This window comes from Labeo rohita, chromosome 5 (assembly GCF_022985175.1).
Source record: "Labeo rohita strain BAU-BD-2019 chromosome 5, IGBB_LRoh.1.0, whole genome shotgun sequence".
Taxonomy (NCBI): Eukaryota; Metazoa; Chordata; class Actinopteri; order Cypriniformes; family Cyprinidae; genus Labeo; species Labeo rohita.
In genome coordinates, this window is record NC_066873.1 from 17602434 (window position 1) to 17623094 (window position 20661).

At 36.1% G+C, this 20661-nt stretch overlaps 1 protein-coding gene across 2 annotated transcripts in view; it reads left to right on the forward strand.

The window, feature by feature from the left end:
- Positions 1-20661, forward strand: part of mef2cb (myocyte enhancer factor 2cb) — a 155263-nt gene that overhangs the window by 46166 nt on the left and 88436 nt on the right. Inside the window, exon 1 of one of the 2 annotated variants that reach the window (XM_051108841.1) lies at positions 17915-17998. The exons of the other annotated variant lie outside the window; for it this stretch is intronic. The gene's annotated coding sequence lies outside the window, so the exon portion shown is untranslated. Of the gene's footprint in view, positions 1-17914; positions 17999-20661 lie in introns of those variants that run through there. 2 annotated transcript variants of the gene reach the window in all.

Genomic DNA, 20661 nt, shown 5'->3' on the forward strand with positions numbered 1-20661 from the left:
GCAAATTTGTCTGACAACCTGCCATTGTTTAATGAATCTCAAGAGCAGGTGGTGTAAAACACACTATGCCACTAATATTTTAAACCCAAAAAGTCAGAGACCGAGATGAACATCGGTACGGATCCCGGCACTATTTATTACCCCATTATAAGAGTGCCCTGGAAGAGTGACGTTAAGTATAACACAAAGTGTTGGCTTAAAGGATGTCTAACAGATGGCTTACAAAACCCAGGATGTTTTTGAAGGGAAAGACCTCAGCTTACATTATTAAGCTGTCACGTCTGCACATAGCAAATATGCTGGCAGGGATAAAATCAAATGAACAGAGTAGTAGCAGGAAGGGAGCGGTATGGAATAAGGAAAAAAGCCCCGAACAAATCTCTCTCTTGCTAAGTTAATACGCAGGTCAGCGTCTCGCTTGCCAAAGCCAGACGATCTGAACTTTGCATGCGTCGAGTTCATCCCCCGTTCCTTCCCTATCAATATAGCAGCTCATTTAAGCCTTCATTAGACCCGCGGAGAAGCGACCTCAGCCGATGTCATCAAACTGGGGTTCATCTCGCGTGGCCTGGCAGCGGATCGTGCGCAGAGCCGATGGCTTGGAACAGGTATTTGGGACGAAACCGAAAGCAGATGTTTCGCTTTAAGACCTCTCTTAGATGTCTAATGAATCCGAAAGTTAAGGCCCGTTGATCCAGAGCTGTTTGATTTGCCAGTGGAAATGGGGCATCACATTCATAACGAGCAGCATTACCTAATCACAGTAAGGCGGCGTGGGCTGTGGGGGAGTGCTGGACTGGGGGGAGTTGGGGTAGGAAATGAGTGCCTCTAATGCCTCCTGAATGTTGCGAATGAATCATTGGTGCTGAGTACACGCTGCAGAGTCCAATTGATGTCTCATTTCCTTTATCCTACCGGGACGCGGAGAGCACTTCAACCTTGCAATCAGGGAGACCTTAGAGAAAATCACTGAGACCTACGCAGACCTTTGAACGCTCATGTAACTGAGTGTGCATTATGCAAGATTAGTGAGAAAGTGATGGTAAATATGTGTGTTTGTATGTACTGGGATTAGGATACATTTTGACATGCATTGCTGAATGTTTGAAATATTTGTGTCATATCACATTTCAGTTTTAAAAATTTTAGATATTGTTAACTAAAACTAAAGTTTTAGTGGTCCCACTTTATATAAGATGGCCTTAAAGGAGAAGTTCACTCCCAGAACAAACATTTACACATAATTTACTCACCCCGTTGTCATCCAGTCGTAAAAAAGTTATGTTTTTTGAGGAAAACAATTCAGGATTTCTCTCCAAAATGCGGTTTCATTGCAGCTTCAAAAGGGCTCTAAATGATTACAGCCGAGGAAGAAGGGTCTTAAACGAAACGATCGGTTATTTTCTAAAAAGAAAAAAAAAATACTTTTTTTACCTTCTTTGCATGTTCACTTTGTAAACACTAGGTTGGCACTTCTGCGGCGATGTAGGACGATTTTGACGTTGGAGGAGAAAATGAGGTGGGAGTTTTTAATTACACAAGTAATTTATTATACATAAAAATAACTATATTCAGTGGTTTCCATGCTTTTCTTAGTAATGTATAGTGTCAGTTTATCAGGAAGTGACAATTTTGTTCTCTTTGACTTGTTGGATGGAAACGGTGCTTATTCACAAATGTTTCATGCAATATTCCAATTTGCGCACAAGTTAAATTCGGATGGAAACCCAGAGTTCACGCAGAACTAGACAAGATGAGCATTTAAGGTTAAAAAGTATAGAAATTGTAAATAAAAAAAAAAAAAATAAAACGATTGTTTCGCTAGATATGACTCTTCTTCCTCAGCTAGGATTGTTTAGAGGCCTTTGAAACTGAATTTTAACTGCATTTTGGAAGTTCAATCTCGCGGGCAGCATTGAAGTCCACCATATGGAGAGAAATCCTGAAACTTTTCTTTACGACGAAGAAAAGACATGAACATCTTGGATGAGTAAACGGAGTGAGTAAATTACATTTAAATTACATACTTTAAAAAGTATCTACATGTAATTACATCAGTAATTAATTCTGTAATTACATTTATAATTACACTGTTGACTTTAACCTAGCCTTAAACCTACCCATACCACCAAACTTGTCATTAACCTTACCCGTATCCCACATCAACAGCAGCAAAAGTGTTTTGCAATACAATATGTGCGCAATAAGTACATTGTACTTATTTTTTATGTAAGTACATAGGAGTTAAGGCCACATAATATAAAGCAGGACTGTTAACAACAATTCTGGTTGGATGCATTAAACATTGTTTTTGCTCAGTGAGAAAAAATAAAATCCAATTGAAGTATTAGATGAAAAACTTAAACTTCAAAAAATTAAGGGAGAACTCCATTTCCAGAACAACAATTTACAAATAATTTACTCACCCCCTTGTCATCCAAGATGTTCATGTCTTTTCTTCAGTCGTAAAGAAATTATGTTTTTTGAGGAAAACATTCAGCATTTTTATCCATATAATGGACTGATATGGTGCCCCGATTATGAATTTCCAAAATGCAGTTTAAATGCGGCTTCAAACGATCCCAAGTGTGGTTGTAAACGATCCCAGCCGAGAAAGAAGGGTCTCATCTAGCGAAACGATCGGTTATTTTCATTAAAATAAAAATACAATTTATGTACTTTTTAATGCCAAACGCTCGTCTTGTCTTACTCTGCCTGGACTGTTTTTTTCCCCGGTTCATGACAGTTAGGGTATGTCAAAAATATCCCATCTCATGTTCTCCCTCAACTTTGAAATCGTCTTATATCGCTGTTTTACCTTTTTTGTTGAGGGTGTTTGATCTTCTTTGCATGTTCACTTTGCAAAGACAGGGTCGGTACTTCTGCAGCGATGTAGGATGATTTTTAAATGATTTTTGAAGATGAGGGAGAAAATACGATTGGAGTTTTTCGACATACCTGTCTTGAGTCAGAATACACAGTTCAGGGAGAGAAACTCGGCTGGGATCGTTTACAACCACATTTGGGATCGTTTGAAGCCGCTTTTAAACTGCATTTTGGAAGTTCAAAATCGGGGCACCATACCAGTCCATTATATGGAGAAAAAATGCAGAAATGTTTTCCTCAAAAACATAATTTCTTTACGACTGACCAAAGAAATCTTGGATGACAAGGGGGTGACTATGTTATATGTGAATCTTTTTTTTGGAAGTGGACTTCTCCTTTAAATTAAAATTAGGAAAACTGAAATGAAACTGGAAAAAAGTTAAATACATTTTAAACTAAAAAGACAATTCAAAATAACAAAAATTAAATTAGTAAGACAAACTAGAATTAAAATGAACACGTTCACACAGGTTCAGGTGCCACACAATAGCCACAATAAAACGATCTACTGAGGAATAAAAGAATTTAAATTAAATTTGAAAAAAAAAAAAACTTCATTTAGCGGTGGTAGAAGCTACTGAGCAATATATAATCAAAGTAACTGACATTTATCCATTTCATAATTTGTGTGTTTGAGAATTCTGAAGCTTTTGCTTAAGCCTTTCAGACAGAATGTATGAATCTATCACTCTTTGCTGTTCGAAGTATGTCATGAACTTCACTCGAACCTGTTCACCCAGCCTTTCAGGTCATTGTCCATCATATTCTCAGAACAGTAGCCAAACCTCGAAACACACGTTTTTAGCTATTTGTGCTCTTTTTGGTAGTGAAGTGGTGGACACTTTAACCTAATAGACCTTAATGCTTATGGCTCTCAGAGGCAGTAATTGCACCCCATATCTGTCTGCCCTGACCTCTTTCACCACTGCTGTGCTTTTACAAGAGCCACTCTTTCAGCTAAGCAAGTGGACTTATTGCTAACAGAATGGAGATGTGATGATGTCTTTTGCAATGTTTAAGTGTTTTTCTTTCTTTTTCTAAGTTTTAATTTTGTGTCAGTAATGTCTCGAAGGGGATGTTTACAGGTAAAAAGGTGATTAAATATGTTTTTAACAAATTTGTCTTCACATTCAAATTTAATGAGTTGTGACAGTTTAGCTTTTTAATTTATTTTCTTGAGTCCAATGTCATTTTTTATTTGTCATTTTATATTCAGAAGAAAACACACTAGTCGTTTCTTCTATATCCATGGCAACATGAGCGCACAACATGTTATCGGAGAAAAAAAACACTGTAATTTTAACATACGCAAAGTACAGACACATCATCATCAGCATCGTTCAATTTAAAGGGCCACCCAGGTCTCAAGCACAGAGCCGTGACCTTTGACATGTCTCACACCTCTGAGCTTCCATCCTGACGGCTTCATTTGTCACTCTGCACTACCACTAAAACAGCGTCACGCCAGCTATGGTGAGATTAGAAAATTACACAAATGGAAGGGTGGAAAGGTATAATTGAAAATGGCAAAGGGTTGAATGGGGAAGACATTTAAAATGAGTGCTCTGTGCTGTTAGGCTGGCAGGATGTTGGGAAGCCTTGGAGGGGCATGCTAAAGAATCATTACACTTTGTGACAGGGCTCCAGGACAGCGCCCGTCGGAGAAAGCTGGCACGTCGCGCCCAGACAAACAAGAGTAGAGTTTAATCACGGAGATTACTGCAGTGCCGCTGCTGCCATGACAGGGACTAATTGAGGAAATACAAGACACCTTCTAATGAACATCTAATTAAAGCCACACAATGTTCCAAGAAGCATCTTGAGGAACGTACTAGGGAAAATAAGACGTGGCATGGTGCCTTCTAGAGCGTAAGTGGTACGTAAGCCGCTTTGTCTTTGTGGCTTGTTTCCCGAAAGCATTGTTATGCCGTACTTAAATACATTTGGAGGTTTGAGAAAGAGTGAAGACTGTCAGCCAGCAGCACCACCCATCTAAGTGTTCACATTATTATTATCATGAGTGTTATCTGTGTGAAGTTAGCACAATTGTGGTTTTTTAGGTTAATAAAAAAGATGCCCATCGCTAGTGTAATTGTTAATGAGAGTAATTTATATTTAGTCAGTTATAAAAGTATTATATTACTTATTATATTTTTTTTTTTGTTATTATTGACAATATGTACAGTTGAATTCGGGGGGTGAAAACTTTTGAACAGAATGAAGATGTGTACATATCTTATTTTTAATTTGGTACTGCCCTTCAGAAGCTACAGAAGATACTTGCATGTTTCCCAGAAGGCAAAATAAGTTAAATTTACCCTTCTTAATGCATTGTTTTTTTCCATCTGAAGCGTTAGTGAGCGTTTGTCCCTTCTGTAATAGTTGCATATGAGTCCCTCAGTTGTCCTCAGTGTGAAAAGATGGATCTCAAAATCATACAGTCATTGCTGGAAAGGGTTCAAATACACAAAATGCTGAAAAAGGATTTTTCTGAAGAACAGCAGGCAGTTCAACTGTTCTGGACAAACAAGGGACTCGCGAACAACTATCACTAAACAATAAATATCTTATTCAGGTCGGTACTAAATAAAAAAAAATAACATGCATTTTGTATGACCCCTCTTATGTTGGTAAAATAATTAACATTTTGCAGATTCTGCAAGGTCTATGTAAACTTTTAACTTCAACTGTATAACTTTAGTAATATTTATTTTGGTGGAAAGGCTTAAAGGGTTAATTCACCCCCAAATTAAAATTCTTTCAATAATTACTTACCCTCGTGTCGTTCCAAAACCGTAAAACCTTTGTTCATCTTTGGAACACAAATTAAGATATTTTTGATGAAATCCAAGAGCTTTCTGACCCTGCATAGACAGCAACACAACTGAAATGTTTCCAGGACATTGTTAAAATAGTCCATGTGACATCAGTCTCTTCCGAGACTGATCCGGAAAAGAAGAAATCATTGAATAAAGTAATTATTTTTGTTTTCTCTGTGCGCAAACAGTATTCTCATAGCTTTATAAAATTACAGTTGAACCACTGATGTTACATGGGCTATTTTAACGATGTCCTTAATACCTTTCTAGACCTTGAACGTGGTAGTTTTGTTGCTGTCTATGCAGGGTCAGAAAGCTCTTGGATTTCATCAAAAATATCTTAATTTGTGTTCTGAAAATAAACAAAGGTCTTATGGGTTTGGAACGACATGCGGGTGAGTAATTAATGACAGAATTTTCATTTTTGAGTGAACTATTCCTTTAATGTGTGGAGAAATGTATTGTTTTGCGATTGCATCAAACATTTGTAAATGCTTTTGAAAAAAATACTTTTCATTGCAGCAGTATATAATGACCTGTAAGATAACCATGTATTTTCGCAGTAGAATGACCTGTGTTCGATGGTTAAATCCCCTGATTGCGAAGCCGTCTCCTAAAGGACCTCCTGAGGATTGTGTCCTCGTGTTGGCCTCCTCTTTAACATTATCGTCTGACATGCATTCAGCTTAACCAGGGTGCCAGGTCGGATGCCAAGAATGTGACCTTAAATGGTACCATAATTTGGACCACTGCTGGTCCCATTATATTTAGATTCACAGAAGTCTTGGAGTTGCATCAGAAAATGACCCTTAGCAACCAAGGCATGTAACAACATTATTATCTGCATTCTAACAAGCCAGAGACTTTTTGGAGTGCCTTATGACATTGCCATTCAATTCTGTCTCGTATAGGCGACATAACGAAGCCCACTCTGAGGACGTATGCCAAGGATGAGACGCATTTTCGAGCTGTCACTTTGCTGGTCATTTCACCCTAATTGGGACATCACCGACCTGCTTTCCCTGAAAATATGTCACGGTTTGCCCTTGTAATTATGCTGTACCTGTCAAAGGCTGTAATATCACACCAAACAACTCAACTTTTGCTTATTTTACCAACATAAAGCTGCATTTCTATGATATGTGACCTTAGAAACAGTGCTTGTAATATAACACCATTCCCTAAAATCATTTTCTTTGTTTTTGTGTTTCTTTGCACCCATTTAGTCTTTGGAATATCACTTTCCAAAACTCAAGCAATGGAACGCATTCAGGAAATCCGTCACCAGGTTTGATCTAATTCGTACTGAATTTTCCATTTTACAGCATAAGTTGTTGCTCAAAATTGTGTAATTTTTATTCATGGCCACACAAATGGACTCAAGTTGCTGAATACCACTAAATGTTGGGCTTTCTGTTTTATTTTCCTGAAACGCTGTCCAAGAAACTTGGGGTTATTGGGAATGTCTTTCATTTAGAAATATCACCAGAGAAGGATGACAAAAATCAGTAATCTAATTCTATGTGGTGGTAAATATACACTTTACGTCATTTCGATACCATCTTTGCGTTAGTGGATGCTCTTAATTGTGCCTTTCTGATGTTAGTGGATAACATTATGACAGTCCTCTGGTTTCTGTTGTTGTATCATGTGCTTGATACTAAATAGGCCTTTTCACTCAAACTTTTCTTCATTTTTCATGAAATCCGAGAACTTTCGGACCCTGCATAGACAGCATCACAACTACCACATTCAAGACCAAGAAACGTAGTAAAGACATTGTTAAAATAGTCCAACCTTAAATTCATGAAGCTATGAGAATATATTATGTGCAAAAAAAACAAAAAATACCAATTTTATTCAACAGTTTCTTCTCTTCTTCATGTGCAGCACCACATGTAGATTTAGAATTTGACAATGTGAAGAAAAAAGTTATCCTGTTTCCCAAAAACCTACACATGACCCTACATAGCTGTTTTGAAGCAATCTGTATTGTATAAAGTGCTATATAAATAAAGGTGATCTGTAGGAATATGTGCATCAGATACCGTCTTTGTTTGCTACTGTCCACTATGGTACCTTTACTGGGTAACACAGTTGACAAGTAACTTAGTTGACGTTTTTATTGTTTTGGGCTTATACTCAACATGGAAGCCTAGAACTACTGAGCATATGGTATGTTTAGACATATGTTTTTATAAACAAAACATACGTTTTAGTTAAATTGTCTTGCAGCAATAATACCTGGACAACACTGTTGACAGTCAGTTAATCCACTCTTGATACAGGTTTGCTAGCTTAACCAATATTAGGGGAAAGAGAGAGAGAACATAACTTCTAGTGTTTCATCCATGTTTTTCTAGCGGAAATATCATTATACTGTGCAAACTGTGCAAGAATAGGGCACAACATTCCTTTTTGAGGGGAGTTTTCTAGTGGGTAACTTAGTTTACAGTGGTTTTTCGGACACAAATAAAACAAGTTATATCACAATAAACACTTATTATTTTTGAAGCGCACACCCAAATGTCTCGATAATCTAACTGAAGGCAAAACTATGAAATTAATTTATATTTGAGGTCATTTTCATGCTTAAATGCAGAGTAGAATGAGCAACTTTACAAAATCAGACAGCTGAATAACAGGGTTGTATGTGATATGAACATCATTTATGAACAAAAGATATGGCTTTTTCAACATATAGTAGTGTGATTGGGAAAGATATAATTGTGTACTAGAAAATTAAGCATCTGGGCTTTATATTGATGAAAATATATTAAAAATATACTTCACAGACATGAGATGTACCTACAATTATAGAATGACCCAAATGGTTGAATGAAGTCGTTCATTTTTTTTCTTTGTGCACAAAAAATATTTTCATAGCTATCACCAGAGTAAGATGACAAAAATCTGTGGTGGTAAATATACACTTTATGTCATTTCGATGCAGTTTTTGCATTAGTGGATGCTCTTCATTGTGCCTTTCTGATGTCAGGAATAACATTATGACAGGCCTCTGGTTTCTGTTGTATCATATGCTCTGTTGAGTAGGCCTGTTTGCTTAACTTTTTTTTCTGGATTAAAACATTTTTAATCCAAGTACATCTCAACATCATTTAGATTGTTTGTCATATATCTGCAGCCAACAACAGTGACCAAATTAGCAAATTACTTTGCTAAACTTTGAAAGATGCTAAGTATACCCACCATCACAAATCGCAGCAACATCATATTCATCGGGGCTATTGTTTCGTCTACATGATTAAGAGCTAAATTTGTGCAGAAGAAGAGATCTAGACTTCATCTTTGTATAGGTTTCCCTTGGCTTTCACCCCAAACAATCTGCCACCAAGACTTAGTCAAGGACAGAGACGTGGCAATAGAAACATCCCTCAGGTTAAAACCCATTTTTACGGATGTTTCAAGTGACAATTCGCTAACATTCAAAGCATGAACATTAATTGAGGAACTCTTTAAAAAAATCCAGCCCAATTTACCCACAGGAGCTTTAGCGAACAGGATTCACGTTATCAAACAGTTTGCCAATTTTACTCTTTACTTAGCTGCTAATATGTTTGACAAGTCCTTTAAATCAGTGATACTGAGAAGGCCGTTTGATTGGACTAGTTGTCACTTAAAAAGGATGCCTGAGGCTGGTGATTGACTCACTCTAGATGGAATGAGAGAGCTTTGTGAAGGATGCTGCTCTGGAAGTGTCCGTTGGATTAAGAGCTATTATGGGAACATCTATTATGACACCTAAATCATCAGCTGCAAGGCGCAGCCAAATGCGCCATGAAACGGACCCGAGAAGACCTCGCTCCTCACACTCCATCTGTGCTAGTTGTCACGCTTTTCGGCGAGTGGAGACAGAGCTGCTAAGAGAGAGCGAGCTGAAGAGAAACAGAGGGATGTACATATGTAAGCGCTCCATCTATATATATGGACGAAGCATGAAAGGGTCTCGTTGAGCGGCTCGCCTTGGGTGAGATGTGTTTGTTTCCATCAGACGCGCTTGGGGTCTTTCCATCACCCTCCCAAAAAAGTTGTTCGCTCATTGTTCTGTTTCGTCGCGTTTACGGAAACTGAGCTGTTCTCCATTTGATATGAACGATCTATGTCAAATAAAGTCCCGTTATGGGACCTGACTTATTAAATATAGTCTTTAGAATAAATCCCAGCTTATGAATCAGATATACAGTACAGGGATAACTTGGATGAAAGGGCCGTGCGGGGTCTTGCCCCACTTGCTCTTACCTTGAGGTGAGTTCCTTCCATCTAATTAGAAGATAAAAGCTGCCACTTTCACAGCGCTCAGGGCATGCTCGGAGAAACTCGGAGTGAAGGAGACAGAGAATGAGTGGGGTTGAGTGCGCTCACAGGTTGCCATGGACACCTGCCGGAGCGTTCAGGTTCGAGGTCTGTAAGCAGACTGAAGAGACAAGAGATTGTGTGCGAATTGAAAACAAACTACATTTTCATGTGCTGTTTTTTTAATTAATGTTAAAAGCATTTTGTTTTTCAATATAAAAATAAATGTATTAAATTATATAGGAAGGTAAATAAAAGAGGTAATACATATAATAATGCAAACAACAGAGTATAATTAAAAGCAAGCTAGAACCTGCAGCTGTGAAAACACATTTTTCAACTGACTGTTTTTGCAATTGTTGTTTAAAATATTTCTTTTAAAAAAAAATGACTCACCCTCATGTCATTGCAAACTCATGAGGGACCTTCGATTCATCTTCAGAACACAAATTAAGATTTGAATTCCAAGAGCTTTCTGACCCTGCACAGACAGCATCACAATTACTACATTCAAGACCCATAAAGGTAGTAAAGACATTAAAAAAGTCCAACCTTCATTTTATGAAGCTGCGAGAATATTTTGTGTGCAAAGAAAACAAAGAATAATTTTATTCAACAATTTATTCTCTTCCATGTCAGTCTTTGCATCTATGCAGAGGCTGCTTTAGACTTTAATATTGTCTGTCAACGGACAGGGTCGTAAAAATTTTTACCCATTATTTTAATTTTCATATTTTAATTACGACACATTTAATTGCTTTTATTTTTGTTCACATTTTCATTTTTAATTATTAACCTACAGGACGATGTAGGCTTTTGCATTTATTTTGAAGAGAACAAATGAGACTGCTTAACTTTTCATGTTCAACAAAACACACCCCGCAGTGACAGCGGTTTAACATATTCTCATTTTTATGAACCAATATTGATTCATAAATCCCAATCAATCGTTTTTAATTAATCTGTAAAAATAATATTCCCTTTTTCAAATCATCACACCGACAGAAGCCGCTCCCACAATAGTTAATTGACATGAGCATCTTACCTCAGATCAGCTGTAACAGTCCGACCTCCATTGTTTCGATGCCGGAGCAGGGATGAAAGTTAGACAAGAATATCTCCAATTGAGCGATTGAGGTGTTGTGTTGCTGGATATAATAATGAACATGGTGCTCGTCATTTACTCCAGACATCTGAGCCGCTGAAGATGCAGTGGATTACGTTTGTTTGTGAAGGGAATGCGCCTCCCGATCTACATAAATGCGTCTACTTTCATGCAAATCATTCGTGATCCAGCTTCACTTACAGCTGAAGTGAGTATTAGTTTTTTTTTTTTTTTTTTTAATGAATTTCTGCAGTCACATAGCAATAGATTTGTGATAGTTTCGTTTTTGTTCTGGATCTCGTGCTCTGCTGCTACATTGGAGTGCACTCGCCACCAACTAGACGGGGGTGGGAATTACAGCTACAATTTTACAATAGATCACCCTCAGTGTAATCTGTCAAAGTGACGGACAGCCTTCAGATTTTTCTGTCACTGATTTAAAAATTCTGTCAACGACAGACAATTTTTGGTTAATGCGACCTCTGATTCTACGTCAGAATGCCGTTTCCTGCATCAGCAGCACCACACACTTGCGTCTTCAAAGACTGACACGGAAGAGAAGAAATTGTCGAATAAAATCGTTCATTTTGTTTTCTTTGCATAAAAAGTATTCTCGTAGCTTGATAAAATTTCAGTTGAACCACTGATGTCACATGGACTATTATAACGATGTCCTTGTGACCTTTCTTGGCCTTGAACATGGTAGTTGCATTGTTGTTTTTGCAGGGTCAGAAAGCTCTCAGATTTCATCAAAAATATCTTAATTTGTGTTCTGAAGATGAACAAAGGTTTTGTGGGTTTGGAACAGCTTGAGGGTGAGTAATTTATGACTGAATTTTCATTTTTAGGTGAACTATCCCTTTAAAGTGAAGCTGTTGAAGAATTCTAATTGTCCAATTAAATTTAATTATTAAAATCAACAAATTGGAGCACCTTGTTGTTTGGGGGCATTCAGAAAGATGCAACTGCCTGATTTTATTTAGTATGTGAGAGAAGTGAGCCTGTCTCGAACCCAGCAAGGTTCTGCATTTAAATGTAAGGCAGTGAAGTAAAACGGTTCTTGAATGCTTTTCCATGTATCCAAAGTAGTCTATTTTAAAGCATACTCAGATAACCCATTGTTTCCCCTTAGTAGATTGGAGAGCTGTTCATGCAGCAGCAGGGTGGTTGTCATCATAGAGGGTCTCCATGCAAGCTAGTGGCTGTGTCTGTGGCAACCAGAGTGGTAATAGGGGAAAAAATAAGCTGAGGCACCAGCCGTAATCCTGCGTTCAGAAGATCCAGATGGCTAACCTTTCAGTCAAAATATTGTTTTTGGAAAGAGGTGTGCAGACTTCTACCTCTCTCTCCCTCGCTCTGTCTAGAGCTCTTGCCTTCTCCAACCCCCCAACCCCTCCTCCTTTCTTTCTCTGTACTTCATCACATCTATCCAGGCTCAAAGTTCATCAGAATGGAGTTTAGCATGGCACATGAAATCATGCGATGTGCTTAGCGTGCTTACTGCGCACATATGTGTGCGTGTGCATGCGTATGAAGGGATGGATATGCATGTTAAACGTGGGCTCCCCTCAGTCTCCTGGGCAGGACACACACAGAGCGACCTTGTGTTAAGGAGAAGGCTGACTCGAACCTGCCCACGCCACTCAGTACCGTTGATATAGAGACCACCAGTGGAATTTCCAACACAAAAACACAGTTGCTGAGAGTTTGCTGAGAAGTGCATAACATATGTTATGGCTTATTTTGTTTGGGATATTCAAAATAATGAAATAGCGTAAAGATTTTGATTAGCCCACAGTGCACAGATCAAATCCAGTTGAAAACCGGGTGTTTGTTTTTTTTTTTTTTTTTTTTTTTTTTTTTTTTTTTTTTTTAATTCAGTAAATTCAGTGAATTCAATAAATTATAAAATGTGACCCTGAACCACAAAACCAATCAAAACTAGCACAGCCATATTTGTAGCAATATCCAAAAATATATTATTTGGGTCAAAATTAACTATTTTTATTTTATGCCAATCATTAGTCACAAGTAATGATCATGTTCCATGAAGATATTTTGCAGATTTCCTACCGTAAATATATCAAAACTTTATTTTTGATTAGTAATATGCATCGCTAAGAACTTAATTTGGACAACTTTAAAGGTGATTTTCTCAGTAGTTTGATTTTTTTGCATCCTCAGATTCCAAATTTTCAAATAGTTGTAACTCAGATATTGTCCTATCCTAACAAACCATACATCAATGGAAAGCTTATTTATTCAAAATTAAATAAGCAAAAGTTTGACCCTTTGACTGGTTTTGTGGTCCAGGGTCACAACTTATATTGTGCATAATGCTTCTCTGTAAATTAAAGTAAAAGTTGAAAGTTCTGTCATCATTTACTCTCCCTCATGTCGTTCCAAACTTGTATGATTTTTTTTTGTGTGTGAATAACTAAACAATATTTTGAATAATTTTTGAAACCCTTAGCCACTGACTTCCACTGTATGAAAAACATAGTACTAATAATAATAAAAAGAAAAGGAAAAGAAAAGGAAAAAAAAAGAAAATCCAAAAGTCTTGGTAGCTCTTTATTTTACAGTCCTGTTCTATGTGTATACTTATTATAAAAATTACAATATAATAACTAGGTACTAACCCTTAACCTACCCCTAAACCTAACCTTAACCAGTGTAGCTACCCAGTACTTTCTTGGTGAAGTACATTGAAAGTACACTTACTGTAAAATAAAGTGTAACCTGAAAAAAACCTGAAAAGTTTAAAATGACATAAGTAAATGATGCTAAAATGATGCTTTTTAAGATGCTGAAATAATGACTTATATTTTACAAATTGAATAGATAATTTAGTTTTTTATTTAAATAATTTTCAATATAGATTTTTACATTTAATTCTTTATTATTTCTTAAACTTTTATTACGGTTAATTAAAACTATATATTCAGGTGCTATTTTGTGTCTCTGAAGTACTAACTGCATGGCTATAAAAACAAATTACAGAAAAATAAATCTGTCAGTAGATTCATCAAGATAATTACTGTTAATGTGCTGTCAATGACTAAACTAAAATTGTAATTGCACTGAAGGCTGAAAGAAAACAAGGCACGCGGCTTCAGGAAAGAAGCCGTTTTGGGCTTCCTGTTAGTCTTCTGTCACCTTTAAGATAACAAAACACACAGTTTACAGTACAGACATACTTCCCACACTAAAATATACACATCGAACAAATCCTACTCTTATTCTCTCTCTCTCTTTCTCCCTCACACACACTTGGGTCCAGTCAGCGTGCCTCATGGGGGGAGCCGGGCTGGCTCCTGTGGTTGATGGTTGGGGCGTCTCTGCTGCTGTGCATTGCCACACTGGTCCTCTTTCCTCTAGAGCCGCACAGACAGCCAGACTCCTGCTTGCTTGCCGGTGCTGCCGTTTCTGCCGCTGGAACACGCAGCTTGTGTCCAGCATTGAGTGCTCTAACAGTGCGTCCGCTGACCGGCAGAGACAGCTTAAAAATTTGTTTATTACATATCGGAAAGAACAGTCTGTGAGTAATTTAGTGGAGAGGAGAGAGACGGTAAACAAGGAGAAAATGAGGAAGGTTTGTTGACTCAGAAATGCGGTTTTCCAGGTTGTTGTTCTGGATGCTGAATGTGGCATGGTATCGTAACTACGTTAAGATAAGTGGGAAGGGCCGGTGATAAATGCGATTACAAACAAATTATGCTTTTGTTACTGAGTGCTCTGTACAGTAAGGGATAATTATGCTTTTTTTCAACCATTTAATAGTTTCTTTCTCCCCTGTGACTGACCTTGGCTACATCCTGTTGCAGTGTTTTTACAGTAAGCAAACACTTTTACTGCTTTTTGTCATATTTTTGTGTCCCATTTCAATGAAATCCCCATTAGCTGTGTGTGATGAACTCATTCCTTCTTACCAAAACCCATTCCCATTAAAGGTCCGATATCCTCAGGATCTTGTAAACAAAGTCAATACAAATGTGATGTCACTGAGAGAATGGAATTCCGTGAGCCCCTGGGAATACACGTTTGAAGCGGTAAATGCTTGCCTTCTCTGTAGTTGCGCTATTCCAGGTCAAAATGTCATTCGTAATTGGATTGGTATAAATATTTCTTGAAAATACACGTCGTGTCGCTGTCCGTATAATGTGTGTGGTGTGAATTTTAACCTGTATGAAAACAATGGCCGTCAATGGTGTGAATCATTGCTCTTATTTAACACTCTCACAATGCTTTTATAAGTAAAATGTAGGGTGGATAGATAACAAAGCAATCAATATTGTGTTTATTAAAGCCAAGTATGAGTCTCGTCAAGTTAGTATTTTTAAGCTTTTTACATTTATTTCAAATTAATAACTCAAGGCAATAGCAATTTAGACTATATATTTTATTTGTTAACTTCAGCTATTCTTTTTAAAAGGTAACTTTTAGCTATTTTTACATTTTTCAGATCATCATTCATCAAAGCTCAGTAAATATTGGTCACAGACGTGGAGATTTACCTTGAATTTCACCATGCTGATTACTCACTAAAAACTCCCACAGATCATGTTTTCAGGCCATTTCAAGTCTAGTTTTGATGTAACGGAGTGGTTATATCAAAGTGTGTGAGTTGTTTACTTTTTTAAACACTAGAGGCAGTAAAACTCAGACAACTTTTATTCCTTTTTACACAAAGTATGATTTATACACAGAGTTTTGATTAATAAAGCCTAATTTACACACAGTTGCCATTATGTTATATAATGGCTTCAAAACAATCCGATTTGAGAAGTGATACTTTTGAACCTTGTCGTCACATGAATGAAGAGCTCCAGTACGAACCCCATAAAACTACAGTTCGACAGAACAGCTCAGATCTGCATAAGAAAGTTAAAATAGCGCAGCAGCAACAACAAATGTGTTTTTATATCACTTTTGTATTTGTTAAAACTGTTGGGTAGGTTTAGGGTTGGGTTTGGTGTAGGGGATATTTCCAACACAATAGAGCATTCATCTTTAGCGACACTACCTGGATATTTGAATTCTGAACAAGCGCAAAACGTACCTCAAGCAGCGTAATAACGCAGCAAAACATCCCTGTACCAATGTAATAAAAAATCTGCCACATCACGTATTGAATGTGTGTTTTAGCCAGAGGTTGCGCTAGACTTTAACATTGTCTGTCATTTTGACGGACAGAGTCGTAAAAATTCCGTCATAATCTATTACTCGTACAGTAACGTTACATACTGCCGTCAATGGTGTGAATCATTGCTCTTATTTAACACTCTCACAATGCTTTTATAATTAAAATGTAGGGTGGATAGATAAAGGCAAGTGTGAATCTCATCAAGTTCGTATTTTTAAGGTATCGTATTTTTAATGCTGTTTTCAGTTGATGAGTAAACAGTTACATACTGCATATTCCTTCCAAAAAATAGCAATAGGCTAGGCTTTGTGTTACTTTTGATATAAAACAAAGTCTCAGATTTCAAATTCTGTCCATTTTATTAGGAAATTCAGTCAATAAATACCATCTTGGCGCTCTTTAATGTGGCATGATAGATCATTGTAGCTTCTGTGTACTCGTTTGTTCGTAATCAAAAGCACAGGAAAACAATCATGACAGTTCCATTTTTGTTCTGGATCCTGTGCTCTGCTGCTACACTGGAGCGCACTCACCACCAGCTGGATGGGGGTGGGAATTACAGCTCAAATTTTACAATAGATCACCCTCAGTGTAATCCGTCAAAATGATAAACGGCCTTCAGATTTTTCCGTCAATGACGGACAATTTTCGGTTAACGTGACCTCTGGTTTTAGCGCCACTCCCTGGACATTTCACTTTGAAATTGCCACAAAACATGCAGTAAGTACGTAATTACAGTGTTGCAGAAATGTATATAGAGACACGTATTTCCAATGAGCCTGGGTTGATTTTAAATTAGTTCTCTCATTAACATTGTTATATTGTTCATTCAGACTGATTTTCGAACATGAGAGGTGGGATTTATCACATGAACCAATCACCAGTCATATCCAATCATATCGTAATGGAGGCACTGCCTCCTCTCACGTAACTTTCCCCCATTCATTCTCAATTACCCTCCACCAAACTCACTGCACGCTTTAGGGTGTCTGTTAAAACTTAATGGGCTCAGGGGAGGCGAGAGAGATGTGGACTCCCGCGGTAAGTTTACCTGCTGGTCGCTGTTGCACAGTATTTAGAAAAACAAGTGATTTATAGACTTTTTAATGCCATGTTTTGCAATATTTGCATTGTTTTATTTTTTTACTTTTTTTTTCCTCATCTAATTTTTTGAGAAGGCACTGCCTCCCTTGCCTCCTCGGAGGAAACACCCTTATAGATAGATGTTTATGTATGTTCTTATGTAAGACATGTCCCATTTTGTTTGATGTTTTTGATGACAGTTGGGACAGCAATTCCAGCAATGACAAAGGTCTGAGTGTCACTGATATGTCTCAGGCCTAAATTTACCTCTGAGCCTGGAGAGACGGGAACAGGTGGAGATCGGGCACTGCCAAATACTTATGCCACAAATCTTATGGGCCACTTTTTCATGGGGGTGTGTGTTTAGGGAGCAAGTGTCTCATTTCTGTGTGTATGCATAACAACCTTTTCAGATCCAAGAGAGTTTGCGGGACAACACAACCCACATCGGGTTTCCGTTCAAAGCCAGCTGGTCTGGCTTTATTAATGCAGGGCATTTCTTTTATTATATTTTTACATTTATTCTTTTTTTTTTTTTTTTTTTTTTTTTTTTTTTTTTTTTTTTTTTTGTAACTGTTTGATTAACCTGGCCCACAGCTGGAGCTGCAGGGTGTGACTTCCTGGGGAAGCACAAGAACGGCACCGGTGAGTTTTTCCTCTCTAAGCTCTTCCCTTCCTCCTTCCCCTCTTGTGATGAGCCGAAAAAGTATGTCTGTGGAAAAATTGAGAACTGCACAGTGGCCGAACATAGCATGTTGTAGAGACAGATGTTTGTGAGGGGATTTCAGTTCAAACTATGTGAGCTGTAAAGTTTAAGACGTCCGAATTAACAAAACAACTATTTATAGCTAGTATTCCACATAAAGATTTGTACTAATTTGTGTATGTAATCTACAACTTGAAATGATCACAGACCCAAGTCTCTTTGATCCTGAGATTATTTGGTGCTTTTATGTTGTTCTAATTCCTCCACGTCAGACTTAATTATTGCTCCTGTTTAGAGTAATTGAATCCAACAACTATTTGCTTGGTTTGAAATGAGGCATGGGGGAAACCTCCGAGCCTCAGCACAGCGTAGATTCTTCTCACTTCTGAGCTAGCTGCCACGACTGAATCAATATCAATTTGTATCACTCAGGCCTTAGTACAAGTTTGACATTGCTAGTTTAAGTTTGAAATAACAGGGGAATTAGTGAGCTTACACTAGCAGAAGCGGTCTGAACAGTTTGAGAAGTTTGCACATGAAAACATGGGGAACCTGTGGGAAGTGATTAAAAAGAAAGAAAACTGAGAAATGCCTTTCGTAATTCTGAGACATGCAGAAAATGTAATCACATACTGTATAATAAAGACGAATGCCTGTATTATAATGACGACAATATGTTAGAACGACAGGAGGATGTGATGTTCCTTTTTTTTTTTTTTTTGGTGCATTGGGAACACGTATTGACGAATAATTAAAAGTTTTCCTTAAATAAACTGCTAATTTGCTGCTTACTAATAGTTAGTATTGTAGTTGTTAGGTATGGGATAGTGATTTAAAATATAATCATGCAGAATAAGGCATCCATACGTGCTTTATAAGAACTAATACACAGACAGTATGCTAATAATATGCATGCTAATAAGCAGTAATTTTGCTTTCAAAAGAATATCTTTCAGATAGACATTATATTGTAAATAAGACTGTTTTTACAAACAGTATTTATGAAATGTAATATATATATATATATATATATATATATATATATATTTAGTTTATACATATATGCAAATTGTAAATATTAAATGTTATAATATTAACAATCTCTAAGACTTAACAATGTACATGTAGTTTTGAAGTCAGTCTTTGGATAACAATTTACATACGAAATCTTACATTTATATTTAATTTTTTATAATTTTTATGCATCTATATATGAAATTCAATATTTGTTTTATTTATATATGTGTGTGTGTGCATGCATGTACAAATACATATCTAAGACTCAACAATATGCACTTAGTTTTGACATCAGTCCTTTGAGAATAAAATGTACATATGAAATTTTATATTTTTATTTAATTTATCTATTTTTCTATGTTTTATTTACTTTAAATATTTACAATATATATATTTTTTTAAACTCAGCAATATACAGTTAGTTTTGGCAACAGTCCTTTGAGAATAAAATGTACATATGACATTTTATATTTTTATTTAATTTCTTATATTTTTAGGTTTTTTTCATCAATTTTAAATAGTTACAGTTTTTTTAAGACTCAATAATATACAGTTAGTTTTGACATCAGTCCTTTGAGAATAACATGTACATATGAAATTTTATATTTTTATTTAATTTCTTATTTTCTTATTTTTATTTATTTTAAATATTTACAACATATTTTTAAACTCATCAATATACAGTTAGTTTTGGCAGCAGTCCTTTGAGAATAAAACAACAAATTTTACATTTTATTTAATTTCTTATATTTTTTGTATTTCTATTTATTTTAAATATCTACAATATTTTTTAAGACTCAACAATATACGGTTAGTTTTGACATCAGTCCTTTGAGAATAAAATATACATATGACATTTTATATTTTTATTTAATTTCTTATATTTTTCTCAAATTGATTTAAATATTTACAATAATGTATGATTAGTTTTTAAATTAAATTTCTTATTCATTTTTATTTTTTAGTTTATATTTACCTATATGAAATTCAGTATTTATTTTATGTGTATGAGTGTGTGTGTGTATGTTTGGTGTAAACAGTCAAAGTCTTGACATCATTCCTTTGAGAATAAAATGTATGAAATCTTATATATATATATATTTTTTTTTGTTTTAAGACTCAACAATGTAGTTAGTTAGTTTTGACATCAGCTTAGTCCTTTAAAAATAAAATGTACATATGACATTTTATATTTTTTTATTTAATTATATATTTTTCTGTTTTATTTTAATATTTACACTATTTTTTAAGATTCGACGATGTATGATAAGTTTTGACATCAGCCCTTTGATGCTAAAACGTACATGTGAAATATAACATTGAAATTCTTATTTATTTGTATTTTCTCATTTCCCTATATATGAAATTCAAGATTTGTTTTATTTATGTGGTTGTGTGTGTTTGGTGTAATGCACTTAGTTCTGACTTCAATCCTTTAAGAATAAAATGTGTAACATCTTATATTTAGGTTTAATTTCTTATTTTTCTCATTTTTATTGACTTTAAATATTTACAATATTTTTAAGACTCAACAATGTACGGTTAGTTTTGACATCAGCTTAGTCCTTTGAGAATAAAATCGCGA